Below are 23,027 nucleotides of genomic sequence, written 5' to 3' on the forward strand. Positions count from 1 at the left end.
CTGCTTGGAAACTGGTCATAGGATTGCTGCCCAAGTCTGTTAGTAAGCCCCTCCCTTTAGACTGATCAAGCCTCTCCCCTAAGAAGGATGTTAGTTATACGGAGAAACGGCTTTTAACTTTTTAAAGGCTAAATATGATTAATTAGTTTTTTTATTGCTCTAATGTATTATACTGAATGCTTTAATCTTGTTGTTACCCACCCTGAACCTAATAGGGAAAGCAGGCTATAAAAATAAAATAATAATTCTTATTATAAGCTAGGCAATATAATTTGGTGGGAATTTCTAGAATATGGTAAGAATAAAGCTTGTGACAAGCAGCAGACTTACTGGGCAACAGAGAAGAATTAGGGCCTGATGTAGTATTTAGCAGACATAACTTGTACATGAAGCAGAGGTCCCAAGCATTTTGGGCCTGTGGGCACTTTTGGAACTCTGGCATAGTATAATGTCCGAAGCCACAAATGACTGCTGCAGGATGCAGAACCAACCACAAAACTGCTGCCACAGCTTACCTTCAGTGACATGCTGAAGATCCTTGTGCTGTGGTTATAGTGTTCCTAAAGATCTGTATAGCCAATCTAATATCCAGTGGCAAAACTCCCACTGAGTGGGTGCAGGAAAGGTGTATTTGGGCACCACTTATATAATGCATTTCTTCATTCTGCTGCCAGCTCTGGTTTAGGAAATACCTGGAGATTTTGTGGATGGAGCTGGGAGTGGGCAGGATTTGAGGAGGGGAGAAACTTCAGTGGAGTATAATGCTATGGAGTCAACCCTCCAAAGCAGCCATTTTCTCCAGGCAAACTAATATCTATGGTCTGAAGATGAGTTATGATTCCAGGGGCCATTCCACATGACTTAAATGTAGCAGAACTTACCTTTGGTAAACACTATTAATTCAATGTTCCGCATGACATCATACACAATCTGCAACACTCCTGCAAAAATTGCTTCGTTGTAGCACTTTTCGTGAAATCCAGAAAAGTGGATTCCCACTAAAAAAAGTGCTAGAATCTTGAGAACAACCTGCAACACATCTGAAAAAGACATGTGCGTTCTCAATGTAGCGGTAGAAAGAATGTCCCTCCCTCGCTCTCGCCCTCGAGCTTCCGGAGACGCGATCACCATTTTTTCCCCCTTAGACCGACAAAAGCAATGAACGAGTGAGGCTTCTTCAGCTAAAGTCCCTCCACAAAAGTGCTTAACAGTAAAACAAAGCTCCCTACTGCAAGTGTCTTTAAAGTTCCCAAGCACAATACAGCCCCCTGTTCGACACTGTCCGTAATTTTGGCCATAAATTGCGCCCATGGGGGAGGGTTACTTGAAGAGTGTGTAAACAATTAAGCGCCAGCTCCTATGCCGGCAAAAAAGGTCTTTCTGAGACAAGGTCTTTCTGAGTGAACAAATATTCGTTGTGACTGGTGTGTTTGGGTTTTTAAAAAATAGTTTTTAAAGGGAAAGGGGCTTTTCGGGAGCATGAACACAATAGTTCATTGGCTGTTCTGTTGGATTGAAAGCCAGGAGTGGGAAGAAGCGTGGAAAAATATCGCTTCTTTTGTTGCGATTCCAGCAAGACCGGAAACATGTGAGTAATGAATAGACCACTACTGGGACTTCAATATTCCACTAGGATTAAAGGTATGCAGAATGACACAATTTTACTATTAAATATAGCGTTTCTGCATACTGAAAACATTCAGCAAAATTGGTCCTTGTGCGGAAAGCCCCCAGGAGTCTGTCGGTTAGTCTCACTCAGAGAAAGTACCTACCGTATATACTCACATATAAGCCAAGTTTTTCAGCCCCCTTTTTAAGCTGAAAAAGTCCCCCTCGGCTTATATGCGGGTATTTAAAAAATTCAGCTTCCAGACAAGACAGGAAGGTGGAAGACAAGTATACTTGCCTGAAGAGCAGAAGCAGGAACAAAGGAGACACGCAGCAAGCCCTGGAGGGAAAGAACAGTCTCCCCCTCCCCCTCTCCCAGCCTTAACGAGGCCAGCAGGAGGCCAGCATGTGCAGGAAGCTGCAGGAAGCTCTGAAGCTCTCTGAACAGAGAGCAGAAGGAGGAAACACCCCTAGAGGAAGGCAGGGAAAGTGGGGGTAACAGAACACCCGAGCTAAGAAGAAGGGAAGCAGCACAGAATTGGATATCATAAGGCAAGACAGTTCAGAGGAAAAGAGGGAGGAGGAAGGTAGGATGAAAAAGGGGGGAAATCCTGCCCAAAACAGGGGGGAGGGGAGGAAAGGAGAAAAAAAAACAGTATCCAAACACACCCTCGGCTTATATGCGAGTCAATATGTTTTCCGGCATTTTGGGGTGAAATTAGGTGCCTCGGTTTATATGCGAGTCGGCTTATATGCGAGTATATTCGGTACATGATATAGGCAAGAAACATAATAATACTGATTCCCACAGTCTTTTTAAGTAAAGTGTGTGAGGGATATGTGTTAACTAATGGTTAAAATATTTACTAGATCAAAATACTGTAATGTATAATACATATACCTTTATGTAGAACAGAGATGTAGACAAACTGGAGCGTGTTCAGAGGAGAGCAACAAAGATGGTGAGGGATTTGGAGATCAAGAAGTATGAGGAAAGGTTGGGGGAACTTGGTCTGTTTAGCCTGGAGAGGAGGCGACCGAGAGGGGATCTGATAACCATCTTCAGGTATTTAAAAGGCTGCCATATGGAGGATGGAGCAGAGTTATTCTGTCCTGCCACAGAGGGATGGATCAGAATGAATGGGATGAAATTAATTTAAAAGAAATTCCATCTAAACATCCGGAAGAAGTTTCTGACAGTATCGGGCCGCAGACCGGGGGTTGACGAACCCCAGACTAGATGACCCATTAGATCCCTTCCAACTATGATTCTATATACACATCCATTTATTGTACCGTTCACTGATGTCATGTTGAAGTATTTGTTCACATATTTATGAATCTAGATAATAAACTAGAAAGTATTAGATTGTCCATATAATTAGAGTGCCTCCCATATTCAAGAAGTAATAACACTTGGCATACACAAAAGCACTCTTGTAAGCCCCCTTCATTTATAATAGGACTCCTAGTGGGTTGTGCTGAAGAGGAATGGGTTAGGCTCTTGATTTGCCTACCCTATTCTCTGAAAAAGGGGAGGAAAAATTGGTGACTAGAAATAAGCTAAACAACAAAGGCTTGGTTACATGTTAGTATTTTGATTTTTTGATTCCATGCAGAATGACTATAGGCAATTTTTTATAGTGCATAAAGAATGCAACATTTATTTGCACTCGGAATCATGTGATGATTTTAATTAGAAATGGACTATGTGGCTGATTAAGACTGAGTAGTAATAGCATAAGAATGATTAAGGTTAAATATTTGTGGTAGCTCAGCAGACTTCGTGTTATAATGTATCCTGCTGGTTTTGTAAGTGTTTCAACATGAGTTCCATAGAGACTTGTTTTTCTTTTATGTATAAGATTGTTTATTAGCTCCATTTCAAGTCTTATTATTTTTCTGTTCTTTCACAGTACTGGTTTTCTGACCACTTGTTGAATGTGTACCTCTCTTTATTTATTCCATTTCTTGAAGCAGCCCAAGAACCAGATTTTCATGGCTCACTGGCTCACAATTCTACTCTGTTGCCCTAGCTCTAAGAAGCATCACACTGTAGAGCATAGCAAAGGAGAAAAAGTTTTACTGTAAGATTTCCTGTCCTAAACTAGGTGCCAGGAATGCTCTAAGATTTGTAATTCACAAAGTAAGGGATTTATGGAAGTACTTCATCCTTCCTTGCCTAACCATTCATTATAAAGTTAATTGGTTCCTTCATATGCTCATGGACAGAGTAGCAAATTAAATTTCCTATTAAAGGATGTACTCGAAGAACATTTATAACTGGCATTAATTCTCCCAGTGAACATTCTTGAACAGTTACAAGATTCTTGCTTAAAGATCAATCTTAAAAGCTTAACTAAATTTACAGGTTTGATAAAATCCTCCCCATTTGTACCATTCCATGCAGACAGTTTGTATGACAGACTGATGCTTAGCCTTAAGTCCTAGAAGTTTATGATTTCATTGTGGGAGTTAGAATACTTTCACAATGAGTAAGGACTAAGGTGTTTGGGACATTTTAGCATAGGCCAAAAGATGGAAAGCCAGCATTGGGTTCAATCAAATTCATTAATGATATAGAAACCGAGCTTGGATTTTTCTCCCTCTTTTATAATATTAGGACTCCTATTCATCCAGTGAAATTAATCAACAATATATATAAGAACTAGTAGATAAGCCCGCTGCAGTCTGAAATGTAGCGGGCAGTAGTGGGATGGCCGTGGGGGGTAGGGGGAGGCAATGATGACCAAGGGTAGAGAGGGGTGGAATATTCCCGGCCACCTCCCTTTACACCTCTGGGGTGGAGGGCAGGGAGAACTCGGTCTTGGTGTGCGGCGGCAGCACAGCTATCCCTCGCAGGCCTCTCTGGCATTGGGAGGTGGGGCTTTCATCTGGGTGCACGTGTCCCATGGCCTGCCAGCTGCACGGGCTCCCTGGCGGCTCCATGGTCAGTTCCTGGAGGGCAGCGCAACCACCTCCTTGTCAGCACCATCGGCGGTGCGTCGTACTTGAGCACTGTGGTGATGGTGGCGCAGGCTTCCTGGCAGCCCTGCGGGTGCAGCCATTGGTACCGTGTTCTCCTGGACACCCTCATGGCTGCCTCACAGCCATTGTCACCTCCTCGTGGCTGCTGCAGGATGGGTGGAGTGGCGGGGCACTGCAGACCTGTCTCCCCCGGCAGCCAGGGTTGTATGCGGCCAGGCTAGCGGAGAGGCAAGCCACCTAGGGAGAGCGGTGACTGTAGGGGCTGGACCAATCAGGGTGCAGCCACCAAAGCAAAGTTGGCTACACCCTGATTGGTCTGGATTGGTCTGGATTCGACTCTGGACAACTACAGGTAGCTGGGCATGCTCCACCCACTGGGAAGTTGCGCAGATATATAGATACACCATGGATAAGATGGATAAATTCACAAGATACATGAATGGAAGAAAGATTATCAGGAAAGGGGTTGAACATACAATAAAATAGTCAATATTATGAAGTCTCTGTGTAGATTAATGTTGAGTCCTCATTTGGAGTGCTGTGTACTCTTCTGCTTGCCATATCTCAGAAAGATTTTGCAGAGCTGGAAAATAGTTCAGAGAAGAGTTCAACCCAGATGATTGGTTGAAGCTACTCTAATATGAAGAAAGGCTAAAACATCTGGAGGTTTTTGCATTTAAAACAAAGATTTATGAAATGATGTACTGGATTTTTAAAAAGGGCAAAGATAATTCGTTTTTTCCTTGTTCCATTATGCTCGGGAGTACCCAAAGAAGTTGATGGACAATAGACTCAGGGAGGAAAGAAGGGAGTACTTCTTTACACAATAGGTAATCAAATTGGTGGATTCATTGCTAATGGTCATAGTGATGGCCTTTGCATGTGTCTCTGTGTTAAGTGCCATCAAGTCTCTTCTGACTTATGGCAACCTATCTTTAATACCCCTCTTCGGGTCATGCAAAATAAAGGCCATGATTTCCTTTATTGAGTTAATCCATTTGCCTTGCACCCCACAAAGGACACCGACACAATACGATTTTGGCATTAAACAGGCCACAACTTTACTCCATAAGCATTGGCAGGCATGAGGAAAAATCCCACCATCTTGTGAACTCTCGGCCACAAGGCAGCTACATTTTATCTCCCAGCAGGCATGCCTGGGTCCACCTGGCTCCCAACCGAGCTTCCTGTACCCCCAATGACCTGCTGGTTGTCAGGGAGATGGCAGCATCCTGGGACCTCCTGAGGCACGAACTTCTGCTGGTTCCTCTACCATCTGGAAATGCAATTCTGCCATCCAGGGCTCCCCTCCATAAGTGGGAAGGCCGCCTGGTACTGCTTATCCATGGCCTCATAGGGAGGCCCCTCTAAAGAGCAGGCCAGCACGCAGGCCTGTCCCACTCACAAAGGGATCTTCCCCATGCCACATTCCCGCCACTGAGCTGGGGATTTGAAACCCCCAGCCTCGCGTTCCTGCCAATGCTCACCCCTAACAAGGCATTCCTTACGTCATGAAGCCATAAGTCCATCCCCCATTTGGGGAGATTAACCCCATCCTTACAATATAAAGCTCACAACCTATGTGTAATCCCTAGATTCAGCACACATCTACCTCCGTTCTCTAGCAGAAATCTAGCAACCTCTTTGTTAATTTTTCGCCTATTAAGTTCAACTTTTTGCCAACAGCATCTCTCCAGCATCTTAGACCACCACACATGGACTCCTGGTAACCAATGCATTATTGTCTTGAAATCCTGCTTGATGACATCTATAAGCCTGACAGCTGTCTGTCTGGTCAGGTCATTTTCTCCCAGCTGATCTATTTGAATATCCAGGAGTGACGTGATATAAATCCAATAAATGAATAAAATAAATAAAAATACCAGTCTGCCACACTGCCACATCTAGGTCATTCAGCAGTGAACTCTAGCATATACCCATCCTCCTGGCCCCTGTAATTTAAAAGTAGTCTGCCAGGCCCAAGCTGTTGGTCCACCTGGAACTCACTGTATAGAGCGCTGCCCAATGAACTATGCTATGACAGATAACCAAAACCCTTGGCGTATCCATTTCACAACCTGAAACATGGAACATATTATATTAAAGGACTCAGGTGAATATATTTCTTGTACGCTAAGGAACGCCAACGTCCCACCGCCCAGATTTCCTCAGGTGATATTCCTGCTACTGCTGCTTCTGTTGCCGCCCCAGTCCTAAGGGAATTGGTGCCATATTGTGATGCTGTATGACCTAGTTGTCCCAGTACACAGTGTAAATCTGCCCCAAACTGTTACCGAGATAGGCAAGTTCCATTTTTGTGTATCAGCAATGGACCCAGTACATCAGGGCGTACCACCAGATAGACCACTGTGCTCCAGACAGGGCATGGGCCATCCCTTGCACATGCATACAGCACAACAAATGAACTCCAACCCACCTGATCCATCTTTAAATTGCACAGGCTAGTGTGAAGATTCCTGCCATCGATTTGAACATCCTCCTTTGCTAATACCTGATTCCCAGATCCGTTTCGCGATACAGCCAGCGGCTCACCACATTGGAAGGCACCAATGATAAAGCTGCTAGATATGCATTCATGGTTCTTGGGGATGTTTTATTGCCCCATAAGCAAACCAGGTACTGTGACACCGAGTCCTCAGTTGAGGTCAATGCTTCTAAACTGCCCATTTACCTAATAAAATTGCTATATCCCATGATAGCCGGCCTATAGGTACGCTGTGTTGCCGGAGCTAAGGAATTGTCCCAAGTCAAGCTTCCACAATTCCTCTGGGAACTGATCCAGGAACTGGCTTGCCGCCGGCGCCAGCTGCCAAAACCTGTCCACCTGATGACTGAGCCGAGAAATAGAAAGTTTTTCACAAAGTCTTTAATATCTAAGGATCTCCCCATGAAGACATCCCATACCAGAAGAAAAAACAAACTTGAGGATTGTTCTAGAAGTACAGTGAAAATTGTTACATGTAGATGCAGTTTTGTGGTTTTATTTTACTAATGATATCAATTCAATTATTATTAAGTATTACTGTTGTATTTTAATCAATCATTGTTATGTGTGTCATGAACCCCTGGTTCCTGCCCTGGTTGATTATTTTACAAGTTATTTATTTCCTATTACTCCCGGAACTCCCGCTCCACTCTGGCATCTCAGTCAGGCTCAGGAGCACCACCCCTCCCCTTGCCTCCGCTTGCATTTCAAAGACTCATCCTGCTTCCGGGGCTTCTTGCTATCTCCCTTCAAGGCTGTTTTCTCAGGCTAGGCTAAACAACAGATGACTGAACCACTTTAACACCTTCCCATATCAAAGAACACTCTGATCCTATTTTCCTGTGTGAATGCCCGATTCTCCCCTCAGGCGGTTCTATGGCCCCTTTCCCACGGCCCAGGTATATAAGCCATGCCACCCCCTTCTCCGGTGTCTCCTGTCTGTGAGCATATGCAAAGTATAGACTCTGGATGCTGACTTCCCCAATAAAGACATTTACTTAAAGCTTCACCCTGAAGCCCGAGAGTGATGTCTGTGGAGTGACTTCACTGGGTCTCAACTGCTTGGTTCCTGATAATATGGTATACAATGCTGTACTTACTGGCGCAGAGTGGGAAGGCAGCAGACATGCAGTCTGAAAGCTCTGCCCATGAGACTGGAAGTTCAATCCTAGCAGCCGGCTCAAGGTTGATTCAGCCTTCCATCCTTCCGAGGTCGGTAAAATGAGTACTCAGCTTGCTGGGGGGTAAACGGTAATGACTGGGGAAGGCACTGGCAAACCACCCCGTATTGAGTCTGCCATGAAAACGCTAGAGGGCGTCACCCCAAGGGTCAGACATGACTCGGTGCTTGCACAGGGGATACCTTTACCTTGCTTACTGGGAGAGTGGTATATAAAGTGAAGAAACAAATAAATAAGTGAATTAGGTAGATTTATGGAGGACAAGACTATCAATGGTTACTAGCCATGATGACTAAAGGGAACCTCCAGATTGAACCCTTTAAATACTAGTAGTAAAAGGGGACAGTCCATCCCTAGGAAAATTGCCTAGGGCTTCAGAGGGTGGGTGGCCAGGATCACAAAAAAATTGCAGCCTTTTGGCACCCCTGGATTCAGTACTGCTGGCCAAGCCAGTTGATGACTTGGGGTGGACTTGCTGGGCTTACTAGGTGGCTAGTGGCTTGTATGTTCACCTGGTCAACCAGGCTCCAAGTGTGCAAGCATCTGTTGGCTGGCAGGCAGCTTGGGTGTACCTGCTGAACCACCTGGCTGGCCAGTGGCTCAGAAGGGTGGCTGCTGGGCTTGCAGTCCAGATGGTGGCCTGGGGTACACATGTGGCCACTGAGAACCCCGTTGACAGGGTGACGAGGCCACCTAGGCCAGCTGGGAGAGTACACCATGGTCAGCCTGCCAAGGCATCCAAAGCTCTCCAGCTGGCCTTGCCATCAGTGGAAAGTCTGAAATTTATGCCTTTTAGTTGGTCTTCCAACTGACTGACCGCTATGAGAAACAGAATAATGGACTTAATGGATCAGTGATCTCAACCAACTGGGGTCTTCTTATGTTTAGAGGAAATAGATGTTAGAGTAAAGCTAAGACCCGCTATGCACGGCAACAGCAATGCTGGGCTGCTGCCGGGCTTTGTGCCGAGACAGCATGCCCCCGGTACTTCGCATGTACTCACGGGGGAAGGAATCCTCCAGCATATATGGCTGTCCTGGCATAGCGCATGCACGTGCACAAAACACCAGGGCTGGAAAGCCCGGCATGTTGCCTGAAGGCAGCAGCATCGGGTGGGAAGCAGGGGGGATGGGGGCCCCACCGCACAATGATAGGGAGTGGCATGCCACTCTCCCACCAAGGTGGGGGTGGGGGAGTCCACAGCTGACAGGAGGATATGGTGTCCCTGCAGGACACCATAGGTCAGGGGAAGGGCCGGGCCAAAAGGCTCTGCCGATTATGCATGGCGCTAGCCCGACCCAGCCCCTGCTCGCTCCCGTGGCATCCTAGGGAACATGGAATATTCCACATTCCATTGCCACAGGTTTTCCGGGTAGCTGCGCTAGCCCAGGGCTGGGATGGCAGCAGCGTCATGCATAATCAGGGCTGCCCTGCTGCCGCTGTCCTAGGTTTCCTGCCCTGTGCATAAATGGTCTAAGAGAAACTAATGTTGCCTTTAAGAGGCAACCCCCTTGGAAAGATTCCAGTCCTAGTTAGGCCTATAGTTCAATAGGACATTCTGTACTTTGTATTTTGTACAACCCTTTCACATTATAGGTTTTAGTTTATGTTGGTATCTTCATATCTTCTATATCAGCACTATTTATTATTTAATGCAATACTATTTATTTAGTGAATTTTGCATAACTTAATCATTTATTGTTTGATAGTTCTAGGTAACACTGTGTGTGAACAAGACTTCTAGGTAACACTGTGTATGAATGAGACCTTAGGGTTTTGTGGATTGTAAACTAAACATGAGCAGGCAGGGTGATGCAGCTGAAAAAAAGGCAAATGCCATTTTGGGCTGTATCAACAGGGGCATCACATCAAAATCACAAGATGTCATAGTCCCATTGTATACGGCACTGGTCAGACCACACCTGGAGTACTGTGTGCAGTTCTGGAGGCCTCACTTCAGGAAGGACGTAGATAAAGTTGAAAGGGTACAGAGGAGAGCGACGAAGATGATCTGGGGCCAAGGGACCAAGCCCTATGAAGATAGGTTGAGGGACTTGGGAATGTTCAGCCTGGAGAAAAGGAGGTTGAGAGGGGACATGATAGCCCTCTTTAAGTATTTGAAAAGTTGTCACTTGGAGGAGGGCAGGAGGCTGTTTCCGTTGGCTGCAGAGGAAAGGACGCGCAGTAATGTGTTTAAACTACAAGTACAACGATATAGGCTAGATATCAGGAAAAAATGTTTCACAGTCAGAGTAGTTCAGCAGTGGAATAGGCTGCCTAAGGAGGTGGTGAGCTCCCCTTCACTGGCAGTCTTCAAGCAAAGGTTGGATACACACTTTTCTTGGATGCTTTAGGATGCTTAGGTCTGATCTTGCGTTGAGCAGGGGGTTGGACTAGATGGCCTGTATGGCCCCTTCCAACTCTATGATTCTTTGATTCTGTGAATTCAAGGCATATAAACCTTGTTTTACTGTCATAATTCATTTCTAACTTTTGTTCAAGTGGTGGGTTTTGTTTAAAGGAATCCCATATTTGTTTTAGTTACAACATGTACTTATTTATCTTCAGGCCCAGAATCTGCAAATAGAAAAGGAAAACGTTGAGGCAGTTACTGAAATGTCAGGTTTGAAATGGGCTCATACTTAGTTTGCGAGCACTTCTCCTCTGGTTTCCCTGCCCCTGTAACATGGTGACATGTATCAGTCCATCAAAGAGCTTCCCAGAAAGGTAAACAGCTCCAATATACAAGAACATCTGGCTCTCATAAATTAATGGACCATTTACACAGTTAGGACTGTTTGCATGCAGAAGCAGGCTTTCCTGCTAATGTTGTCATAAGCTTTTGATTCTCCAGGTTCATCCATGAATGTTTTGGCTTGTTCTAGTCAGTTGGCTTTAATTTATTTTACTTTGTCACTCACAAAATGAAGAGGAACCAGGCAGTCATGAATCATGTTTGACATTGCTGCTCTTGTCTTTTGATCCTTTGGGGTTTGGTCTATTTTCTCTCTGAACAGGAAAGTCACGGAAGCATGAAGAGGTGAAGGTTAGGGGCGAAGTTGCTGAATTGTGCTCTCTCCCAAATACAAGCTCCACATGCTTACCCTTTTCCTTATTCCCACAAGAAACTCCTTTCCTCAGTTTTTATGGACCATAATGCTGTCTGCTGTATGCCTTTTCTCACTGAATTAAAAATTGAGAACAAGAACAAATGAGAACAAGCCTTGATGTTGTTAACCTCTTTTTCCTCACTTGAGGAAGTGGTTTTTAACCAGGCTTTTAACCAGGCTTTCAGTGTTCACAGCGAGCAACAAATTGTATTTGTAACAAACTAATGTCTTTGATATTCAAACAATGGTGATAGTTCAATTTCTGTGGTTTTAATGGCGGCAGCATTCAGTACCAGTTGGAATCAAGAGCTTGAATCTATGCTTATGTTTTGGGGCATAGTATGCATTCATCAATATCAACAACCTCAGATATGCAGATGATACCACTCTAATGGCAGAAAGTGAAGAGGAACTAAAGAGCCTGTTGATGCGGGTGAAGGAGGAGAGTGCCAAAGTTGGCTTGAAACTCAACATCAAGAAAACAAAGATCATGGCATCCGGCCCTCTCAATTCCTGGCAAATAGAAGGGGAAGAAATGGAGATAGTGACAGATTTTATTTTCCTGGGCTCCAAGATCACTGCAGATGGGGACTGCAGCAAAGAAATTAAAAGACGCTTGCTCCTGGGGAGGAAAGCTATGGCAAATCTAGACAGCATCCTAAAAAGCAGAGACATCACCCTGCCAACAAAAGTGCGTTTAGTCAAGGCTATGGTCTTCCCAGTTGCAATGTATGGCTGCGAAAGTTGGACCATAAGGAAGGCCGAGCGTCAAAGAATTGAGGCTTTTGAACTCTGGTGCTGGAGAAGTCTCTTGCGAGTCCCTTGGACTGCAAGGCGAACAAACCGGTCAGTCCTAGAGGAGATCAGCCCTGACTGCTCTTTAGAAGGCCAGATCCTGAAGATGAAACTCAAATATTTTGGCCACCTCATGAGAAGGAAGGACTCCCTGGAGAAGAGCCTAATGCTGGGAGAGATCGAGGGCAAAAGAAGAAGGGGACGACAGAGAATGAGGTGGCTGGATGGAGTCACTGAAGCAGTAGGTGCAAACTTAAATGGACTCCGGGGAATGGTAGAGGACAGGAAGGCCTGGAGGATCATTGTCCATGGGGTCGCGATGGGTCGGACACGACTTCGCACATAACAACAACAACAACAATGCATTCATCGAATCATTGAAATCCTAGTTTTGTGTGTGTGGAATAATACCCTCATCAGTTGTTTTTATATCTATAATGTCTGTAAGGAATATTACTCAGTAAGCTACTGGAAGTGATCATTCCTGTCTCATAATATATAAATTACTTCACTTTGTTATTCTGTTAACTCCGTGTGGGACAATCAAGTGAAGTTCTGCATTTTACTTGCAATATCAGCCATACTAGGTTCTCAATTTCTTTTGTCAATAGTCTAGATGTTTCTAATCTTTCATTTTAATGAATGAAAGTTATTTGTTTAAGAAAATATATGCAAGGAATAGGGAAGATTGAAATGATCAGTTTCTATGAATGTTATTGTGCTTCATCCAAGCCAACGTTCAACTAAATCCCAAAGGAATATAAGACAGAAGGCCTTTTTTAAGGTTGATGGGGAATTTTTCTTCACAAGTATTGTTCTAGACAGAAGAAAACCTGTTTTAATAAATCAGCTGAACTTGTGATTAATTGACTATGATTTATTTTATTATGTGACATAATTAACACATTTGGTCTGAAAGGCAGTATTTCTAATTAGTTTAAAACTGGTTTATAATGATTTCCTGATGAACCTTGCAGGGTCTTGTTCTGTGATTCCAACAAATAAGTAAAAGACAAGTTTGAAACTGTGGAAGGAGACTGGAGAAGAATCCTTGAGACCTTATACTTCTCACTCTAGAAAAGCAGCTTTTAATATATGTCCAATAGTGTGAGAAACTCTCAATTTGACATTATTACTGTCTATTGCTATTGCTGTAGGAAAATACAGAATATTATAGAAATATCCTTTTTTATTTCTGGAGGCTAGTGTGGTTAACCAGTTTATAAGGATTAGCACAATCAATATACAAAATTACCCAATAAAATATAAATTACCTGGAAAAGAAATCGCTGAAAGGGATATAAAAATAAGCAGCCACAAATGAATGGATAACTCGAGAAGCCATTTGAATCAAGCTTGTGTATCCAGAAAATATTCAACCATTCCATGGGGTCTAGAAATAAAAACAAAACAACTGATGTATCTAATAAATGGCTGAAGCCCTCTATGCTAGCTGAAGAATGTAGGAAGGGGGGTTAGAGTTTGATAAAGTACATTTAAATCCTCTATAAATTACTTGGCTTGGGGGATAATATAATCATTTCAGCTTAGGTAACATTTGAACATAAATCAATATATCTAATTATCAGTATGATCCCATCCACGGATACATAAATCCAGGGACTGGAGCTATGAACAAGACAGTACACAGAATCCAGAAGGAAACCAGAGTAAGCTGCGGGATGCGCCTAGGTGGTCAGGGAATCCCTATAACATGGGGAAGGGTGAGGTACAGTGGTGGGTAGAGAGTTAGGTTTAGAAGTACATTGAGATATGAATGTGGTTAATCCCCTTATAATCACATTCCCATCGCAAGCAAACCCATTTTTCTTTGCATTTTCAGCATTGACAAGTGTTAACATTAGGAATACTATTATAACATTAGGACACAACCACTGAGGAAAGTAAATTTAAAATGGCAAAATATTTAGAAACCATTTTGGTTGGTCTCTTTGTATATAAAAATAAACCTTATAACACTAATTTTACAATATAGCCTTGGAAAGGTTTGTTTGTCTGTTAGTAATTTATTGGGAAAGGTAATTTTGATGTGGCATGGTTGACTGAGATCAGGGTACAATGAAGTGGTGACTCTTACTCATCCCCAGGATACTCTGTGAACAGGGAGATGGGTTGGAGTGGGTTGGCAATTCTTTTCTGAGATTCTTTCTCCTTTGAATAGCTTCCTGCACCAACATTGCCAGCATTGAACGTGCAGGCTTGGCATGGGATGGCAGGGAGAAGGTGGGAGTCTTGCTTGTTTACCTTCTGCTTAGCTTAACAGATGACTCCATGCTGAAGCTGGCTAAGATGGGGGTAGAGTGGGCCTTGCACTTCCCCAAACTGCTGGTGGAGGGGGGGGGGAGACATCAGTGTCCATGCCAATACTGCCTTCTCTGGGTGCTAGTGGGAGAAGGTGGGAGTGCCTACACTGCCTTCTCTGATGCCTCCCTAGACTTTAAGACTGCCATGGAATCATTGGGACTTTCCTAATGTGGAGCTAATCAGGTGGCAACCCAAGAAAGGGCCTTCTCAGTTGTGGTGTCATAACTTTGGAACTCCCCACCCAGGGAGGTTTATCTGTGTGAGTCTTTCTCAATGTCTTCTACTAGTGGGTGAATACTTTTTTTGTTTTCTCTGTGTCCCAACCATTATTGGCCCTGCTCTATTTCTTGTGTTACATGTGTTTATATGTTTTACTAGAGTAAAAGCCTATTGTAGCTTGAAATACAACGGGCACTAGCATGCCCTGCCAACCAGAGAAAATGCAGAGAGGCCTTGGCAAGCAATCATGAGGAGGGGTGGCAGGCTCCGGTCCCCTGTCGTGGGTCAAGGTGTCCAGCAAGGCTTCGCAGTGGTCTGCGGGGTGAGGCACTGTAGCAAGTAAGAGTGGCGGGGAGGTGGGTACTGGAAATCTTGTGTGAAGGTCAGGTGGGGTGGGGAGCTCCCGTCCTCATGGAGGCCTTTTCGGGCAGCAGGGGAAGGCAGAGGGCAACGCAGGCCAAGGGATATGGCGCAGGGTAGTCTCCCCGACGTCCCCGATCCCCATGAGACCCTTGGTGTAGGTGGCACCAGTGGGTTTGGTGGGTCCCTTCCCCCTCTCTGCAACCCCCAAGTTGGCCACCTCTTGGACCTGCTCTGGAGTGTTCTGTGCGGCGTCAAGGCAGGCTCTTCGGTCACCCACCCCCCAGGCTGGCTCCTGACTCTCACCTCTGTCCCTGGTGATGTCCAGTGACTGAATGTGGGCCACTGGTTTTGCAGGGTTTGTAGAAAGCGGGCCTGAGGGGGGCTGGCCAATCAGAAGGCATACAGTTTGCTGTACATCTTCTGATTGTCCTGGGGCAGACAGACAGGGCCTCAGACAGTCTCCTCCCAGGAGGCTGTTTCCGAAATATTATATGGAGCAAAAGTGTTAAGGATTTACTTATCCTATATACTCGCATACAAGCCTAGTTTTCAGCACCTTTTTTCACACTGAAAAAGCCTTCCTCGGCTTATACGCGGGTATATGCGGTAATTGAAATAAAAGCCTGCTCCAGCCAGCCAATTGTTGCTCTGGCAGTTTGTAGGACATTAACAGTTTGACTGAGGGACTCTGATCTTTTTTTTCTTTTTGCCTTCATGTCATCCTCTTCTTAATCACTTCTTCCAAACTATTATTTTGGTTTCTGTGGGTGAAAAGTAGGCTACAAAACCCAGCAGCTATTCATCCTCTTGACTTTTCTGTATTTGTTGTGGGCGGAGGCTGGATGGGAGAGCCTGTGATGATAGAGTATTCCCCATCCTTGGCTTATATGCAAGTCAATAAGTTTGCCCAGATTTTGTGGTAAAATGAGGTGCCTCAGCTTATATGCGGGTCAGCTTATATGCGGGTATATACGGTATCCAAGTGTTGTATATATTGTTTAAAGATTCATATTTTAAATACTATTTTAATGACTTGATGTTTTAATGCTTGCTGTCTTGCAGGACCCTGTTTGGGTGGAAAGTTAGAATAGAAATGTTTTAAATAAATCTTGCCACACAACTAGCCTAGGCCCAGCATAGAGTTTCCACTCAGAGTGGCAACAGGAGAAAAAAATGTCCATTGACTGACAGAATTACATAATTTTTTCTGAAAACCCAGAGGTCAATTACCCTCATGATCCTGCCCCATCTCTTACTGGTCACCAAACTAGACCTCGGAATCCTCACCCAGCAGCAGGCTGCACGTGACTCCGCCATACCTGGCAATGTTCTTCACAGAACTTTTGCGACTTATCTAGTCTTTTTCCAGGGAGTGAAAGAGGGATAGCTTTGTGCCAGTGTGATGTAGTGGCTAGGTTAGGAACTGAGAGACCAGGTTTGAATCTCTACTTTGCTCTGGAAGTTTGCTGATTGACCTTGGGCCAGTCTCTCTCTCTCTCTCTCTCTCTCTCTCTCTCTCAGCCTAATCTGCCTCACCGGGTTGTTGTGATGTTAAATGGAGGAAATGAGAAGCTGCTTAGGCTCCTCATTAAAGAGAAAGGTGGACATAAGTACAGTAAATGTATAATAAAGCTGAAGATTGGGGAGGTGGCAGATAAAAGAAAGGTTGGTTGGTTAGTAGGAAGGAGAGAAGGAGCCTGGGAGAATGAAGACTAAATGGAACCTCCCAAGGAAGTTGTTATGAGTCTTTAAAACCACTGTGACATTTTCTTAAAATGGCATTTTTGCTAAGCAGACATTTTCAGTGCTGAATTTTGAAACCTTGTCGATAATTATGCTACCCTATATTTTAGAGGCAGACATAACTCCAGTGGTTTTAAAGCTTAATTTTTGCTATTACCTCTGTACTTTTAAAAGTAAACAATACCTCATTTTCTCAGAATAATTGGGCAATCCTATTTGTGTGTAGAGGTTCAGAGAGAGAACATAGCTTTGCTTTTTTAGAAAGACATTTCTTCAGATATGTATCAATTAAATCCACTGCTTATTAGAAACCATATGAGAAATTTGTTTGAGTTACACAAACCACAGGTATCCTGTTGGAATTCATAAAATGACCACATAGCTGAAATCTGATTGGCTAAAGTCACTGTAAAAATCTTTGTTTATCCAAGGCTTGTCTTTTCACTGTTACTAGCTGTAAAACCTTTGCCCAATGCCAAGAGGAATTGGGTTAAAAAAAGAAAAGAAGATAGTCCTTAAATTTATGAGACTACTGGTTCAAATATCATGGTCAACAAAAATACAACCTGAATGTTTTAATGCCATTTCAGGAGTTAACAAATAATTTTAATATTTAGAAATTCATAGGACAGTATACAAAGAGCTGGGCTTTGAATGTTACATGGAAAACAACTTTTGAAACTGAGGGAAGGTTTTAAAACATTTTATATTAAGTGGCAGATGGACATGCTGTTCACTGCCAAAATATCTTAATGAGCATGTTCAAGCTCTTTTACACATGTAAGAATCTTGAGGGATCTTGAGCATTAAAAGATTTTTCAATAGCTAATAAGTATTTGGGGATTCTGTTCTTTGCATGTAACACTCATTAGCAAAAGCAAGAGTCAATATACATAAACATATTTCACTATTTCATTTTATATACATATTTTACCCACAGTTTTAGAGACAGGGATGAAAAGGCATCCATTTTAATTGGGCTTCTAAGAAATACTGATCAATGTAATTTCAAATTTTATCATATTTCTTGGATTGTCACATAATTTATCCATGCTCCCTGCCAATACTTCCAAGGCCAACAGCTGAGAAATGAGAGGGAGGGGTGCTAGCACGTGATGTTATTTCCAGTAAAAAAAACTAGAAGTAAATTAATTCTATCTGGGTGATGCACTAGAATTTCCCCCAAACTCTACGATTCACTCATAGCAATCATAGATGTTCACCCTTATGAGATATACGTTTTGAGGACTGTGGTATTTTATAAGTATGCAAATTTGAAGTTTGTAAGTGTTTTTCAGGCCAAAAAGCCCCAGGGCAAGCAAGAGCAGAAGTTGGTGTGTTTTTAATACAGCCAGTGGCATGTATCAGTCATTTCTTTCAGTTTCCTTTTAAGGAACAGAACAGACCATTTCATAACTAATAAAATGCAGCCAGCATCTTTAAAAAATAACCCATGTAACCTGTGTAATCTATAAAATATAATCTGCCCAGTTATGCATTCATTGAGTAAGAGAATGAATGCGAGTGTGATTGTGAGCCAGGACCTGATCCAATGTGGGCAAGAGGCCCAGGCCAGGAGAGGCTCAGAGGAAATAGGAGCAAAAAACAGGAAGCTGCCCAGACAACCTCCATTTTTGTTATGATGAAAAGTGCCATTGTCAGCCAACAGAGGCACATAGGCCATGGGTAACTATGTGTCAACTATGTTCTAAAATAGCGATCCCCAACCTGTGGGCTACGGACCACATGTGGTTCGTCGACTAATTGGAGGTGGGCTGCGAAGGATGCCTTCTCTCTCCCCCCCCCAACCCTTTACTTCATCCCCCCCGGCCCTTTACAACACACTTCGGGTGTCATTGTCTCCCATCACTCCCAGATGGGACTCTCGTTGCAGAGAAACAAGCTCAGGGTTCCCATTGATTTGTCATTGTCATGAGTTAAAATTTCCATGAAAATAAAATGTTCCTTATGTTCATTGTTGTGGCGTGTCTGTATCTTATTTTGAAGGGATGTTTAAACATTACCATAGTGATCAGAGAGTGTTAGGGCAGTGGTTGAGAGTAGAGGAGTAAACTACCCCCCCTACACCGGACCTCAGTAAAATTGTCAAGCGTTGAGTGGTCCCCGGTGATAAAAAGGTTGGGGACCACTGTTCTAAAACATCCATGAACCAAGGTCACCCCACTAGGTCACAAGACTGAAGCAAGATAATCAAACCATAGGACGTAAATCAATTGGGATCAAGATCGCTAGACATCCTCCAGCCAGGTCTTCAAAGGTGTGGTGACTATGAAGACATTTGAGGCAGGACAGAGATCTCTTCTAATTGATCAGCACCGAAAGGTCAGGCCAGACATTGGGTGAGTGTGGGTGTATGTCTGTGTGAACCCACTGGATGTGTGCTGTATGTCTGTAATCAAGAAAGTTGCAACTGTGTTTTAGAAGCACACCAGCATTCTGTCTCTTTCCTGCTACCTTGGCTCAAAGCAAATCTCAAAGCAAATTAGAGGATCAGGAGGGAGAGCCTGGTCACCTCCCCCTAGTCTCACAACCCTCCCCCAATCCCCGTTAGATTTATATTAAACACCCCCAACATAAATGTATTTAGTTATTTATATTTTAACTTATATACCTCTTCTCTCAAAGACTCACAGCAGTTTACAATAAAAGAATAAAACAACCCAACCCATAAAATCCCCAGTACATTAAAAGATGGCTGTTCTTTGGAGTTAACTCCCCATCTTTTTTTAGGAGTGAGGGTCTTGATCTCACTAATTCTAGGGGAGCCACTGATGGTAACTCTGGGACCTCAGTCCGGTCTCAACCATATGCCTGGCAGAAGAGCTCCATCTTGCAGGCCCTGCAGAAAGCTGATAACGGCAGGGCCCTTAGCTCTTCTAGGAGCTCATTCCACCAGGCTGGGGGCAGGGCCAAAAAGGCCCTGGTTGAGGCCAGGAGACTATCATGGGGGCATCACTTCCAATTTTTACTAGAAGTAATGTGTGCTGGAGTGACACTAGCATACTTGTCACTGCACTCCTCCCCATTCTCTGCTCAGAGAATTGCCAGCTGTGTTTTGCAACCCTGTCTTGTATCCTAAACCAATAAGACTGTTTAGCCTAGGAAGCAACAGCTGCTTTTTTGTGACAACATCCCAAACCTTATCCAAAAGCACTGAAATGTGGAGCCCTACCTTTACTGTGTTCACAGCAAACTGAGGTCTTTCATTACATGAAATTTCCACCAGGATGTAAGTTTAGGATTTCAAGTTTTTGAGCTTTTGCCATCATCTTTGATCCTATTTTTTCACTACAAGATTTTTTTGCTTTTCTTGGTACAAATGGAGGTCATCACTGACCCACCCACTCCTCCTTGCCAATATTCTCAGTTCTCTGTCAATGTTAAATTTTCTTTAGTCAGAGTTAAACTTTTCCCAGTCAGGGTTTAATTCTAACTCAGTCAGTCCTAAACTGAATTCTCAGCAATCAGATCCCAAGTCTTTCTTCTCAATGCTAACCAATCAAATCCCTTTGAGCAACCTGTCACTCGAATACATCTTTGGCTCTGTAAAACATTAACCCTCCACAGTCCCAAGTGGGTAGCCATGTTAGTCTGAAGCAGCAGAACAAATTTAGAGTCCAGTGGCACCTTTAAGAGCAACAAATTTGTATTCAAGATATGGCCTTTTGTGTGCACATGCTTATCTGAGGAAGTTGTGTGCACACAAAAGCCTTGAATAAAAATTTGTTGCTCTTAAAGGTGCCACTGGACTCTAAATTTGTTCTTTACAGTCCTTGACATATTTATGCAACACGTTCCAAATTCTAAAGTACAGTCCATCACAGTAGAGTTATTTTATTTTATCTTTAAGTTCAAGGAAATAAATGTGAAATAATAGTCCAGACATTTGTCAACGCTCCTTGCCTCAGTCTTCTGCAAAAGAGCTTTCAGGTTATTTTTAGAGTGTTTTTGTTGCTAAGACCTTTGTTGAAAGTTTAGTGCAAGGGTAAACAAAGGGTGTGCATTTCAGTGATTAGTACTGACAGATGGAGTTATTCTTCTTGTATACTTCTTAACCTACTTTCTTGCTAAATGGAAAACGACTTCTTGCAAGTAGCATATTATGAATCCATTTACCTCCTCTCAGTTGAAAAGATTAGTTGGTTAGTGGTTGATCAGATTTTTAAAATTTAGTAGATATTCCAAATATATTCCAAGTATTCCAAATATACTCTGCAGCTTAAGAAATTCAATGTCAAAAATCAGCAAGAAAATAAAGTTTTCAATTGTTATTCTTTGTGCCTCCCAGCATTTTCTCTGGAATGAAAAAATGTTAATCTTTGACTAACCAATACCTTTGATTCATTTTAGCATTTCCATGGCAGCTCCAAATGTCCGTTGAAATCCTGGTCCCCAAATTTGGAGGGTTGAGCTGGTATGAAGAGGGGGAGAAAATTGCACTTCTTGGGAGTAAGGATTTTTGTTCACAGAAATGCTAGTGCAGAACCGAGTCATTAATTTCAATAAATATATCTTACGTCACTTCAAGGAAAAATGTATCCTGAAAAATGTGTAACTGTTTAGTAAGGCTTAGGAATTAATTCTAATATAAGCATGGCAAAATGTTTCTATAAATTTAGGAAGTCATTCCTTTGATAGGCTTTGCTGAGGGTCTTTTACAGTGCAGAAAATGCAGGTTTGTTACTCAGTGGAAAGCTGTAGCCAGCCATGGCATCTTCGTGAGTACGTATCGGCATCTGTGTGATGAACATGTTTGTAAATTAATATTTAAATATTAGCCTGTATTGTTAAGAGGGATATGACTGCCATAACACTCTTCATGCGGGAGTACTTTGATTTATGAATGTCTGAGTGTGGGATATATATATATATGATGGAGAAAAATATGTACCTCTAACCCAGCCTCCTACACATGATGCATCATATGATTTCTTTTAGAAAACAATACTGGCTATCCTGTTAATTCAGAGCCCAATTCAAAGGGGCTTTACGCACCGGGATCTTTGTTGCAAATTGGTCACTGAATGAAAAATCGCCATTTAAAATAGTGGAATTCGTCGTTATGCATACCTGCCTTTGTAGTGGAATCCAGTTGCGTTTTGTAGCGTTTCCCACAGCTTCCGGTCTCGGCAGAAAAGGAAGCGCTATTGCCAAGCTCGTCCCGCCCCTGGCCGTCAAGCAGCCAATGGGCAGCCGTTAGCATGCTCCCAAACAGCCCCTTTCCCTTTAAGAAAGGTTTTTTTTTAAAAAAAAAACAGACCCATAGCAACGAATCTAGGTAGATTCGTTGCAACTGAGAGACCCATCCAGCTGCCTAATGTGAGCTGTCGTTTGATCGTATGATTGTTGCCACGCTGCCTCGAGTGATAAAAAAAAAATCCCCCCCCTCTCACGGGCCCGATTTTCGGCTGAATTAATGTGTAAAAAATAAAGGGACTTTATTTCAGCAAACGGGCTTTTATGTGGTTTGTGCTTAGTGACTAAAGGTGAAGGACTGAAGCCAGGGAAGCCTCTAAACAGAAAGAGGCTCGCTGGTGCGTTTATCCCCGCTCGCTCGGAGAAAAAAAAATGGCGATCGCTTCGCCGGAAGTTTGGAGGACAGGCTCAGGAGGAGGGACTTTGAAGAAACCGCAACAATGTTAATGCACAGGTCTTTATCGCTAGTGTTGCAGATTGTTTGCAAGAGTGTAGCGCTTTCCGGAGGGTGAATCCACTTTTTGGGATTCCCCTGAAAGCGCTACAACGAAGCGCTTTTTGCTGATCGGTTTCAGGAGTGTTGCAGATTGTCTACGACGTCGTGCGTTATGGCAAATCAATAGCGTTTCCAATTGGCAACCATTGTGCGATTTTGAAGCCGTGCAAAAAGCCTCAAAGATTTGGCTTTTAAAGCCTGGGACTGAGGGAGGCCTGTCCTCTGTAAAGGGATACTTGTTCTTTCCCATCACCAAGTACCATTCTTTTTTCTCAGAAGTCATTTGGCATTTGTTGTAATCTTCTGGTAAAAGTTTCTGTCTTGGATCTGTTCTGTTGGTTATTGTTTGGCGTAGTTGTATTCTTTGGTTTGATTTTAAGTTGTCATAAAGGTCTTGTTTTTGGATGCTGTTATATAAATAGTGCAATAGATAAAACATATCCTTTTCCAGTCTCCCAGAAGGAGCAGGGAATCCC

General features: G+C 43.3%; 1 protein-coding gene and 1 long non-coding RNA gene across 14 annotated transcripts in view; one reads left to right on the forward strand and one right to left on the reverse strand.

The window, feature by feature from the left end:
• Positions 1-23,027, reverse strand: part of LOC143832380 (uncharacterized) — a 299,119-nt gene that overhangs the window by 258,899 nt on the left and 17,193 nt on the right. Inside the window, exons 3-4 of one of the 2 annotated variants that reach the window (XR_013229231.1) lie at positions 13,463-13,581; positions 9,925-10,860 (exon numbers count right to left, since the gene is read on the reverse strand). The exons of the other annotated variant lie outside the window; for it this stretch is intronic. This is a non-coding gene — a long non-coding RNA (uncharacterized LOC143832380). Of the gene's footprint in view, positions 1-9,924; positions 10,861-13,462; positions 13,582-23,027 lie in introns of those variants that run through there. 2 annotated transcript variants of the gene reach the window in all.
• Positions 1-23,027, forward strand: part of COL23A1 (collagen type XXIII alpha 1 chain) — a 587,226-nt gene that overhangs the window by 198,718 nt on the left and 365,481 nt on the right. The window lies entirely within an intron of this gene.

Source organism: Paroedura picta, chromosome 3 (genome assembly GCF_049243985.1).
Source record: "Paroedura picta isolate Pp20150507F chromosome 3, Ppicta_v3.0, whole genome shotgun sequence".
NCBI lineage: Eukaryota > Metazoa > Chordata > Lepidosauria > Squamata > Gekkonidae > Paroedura > Paroedura picta.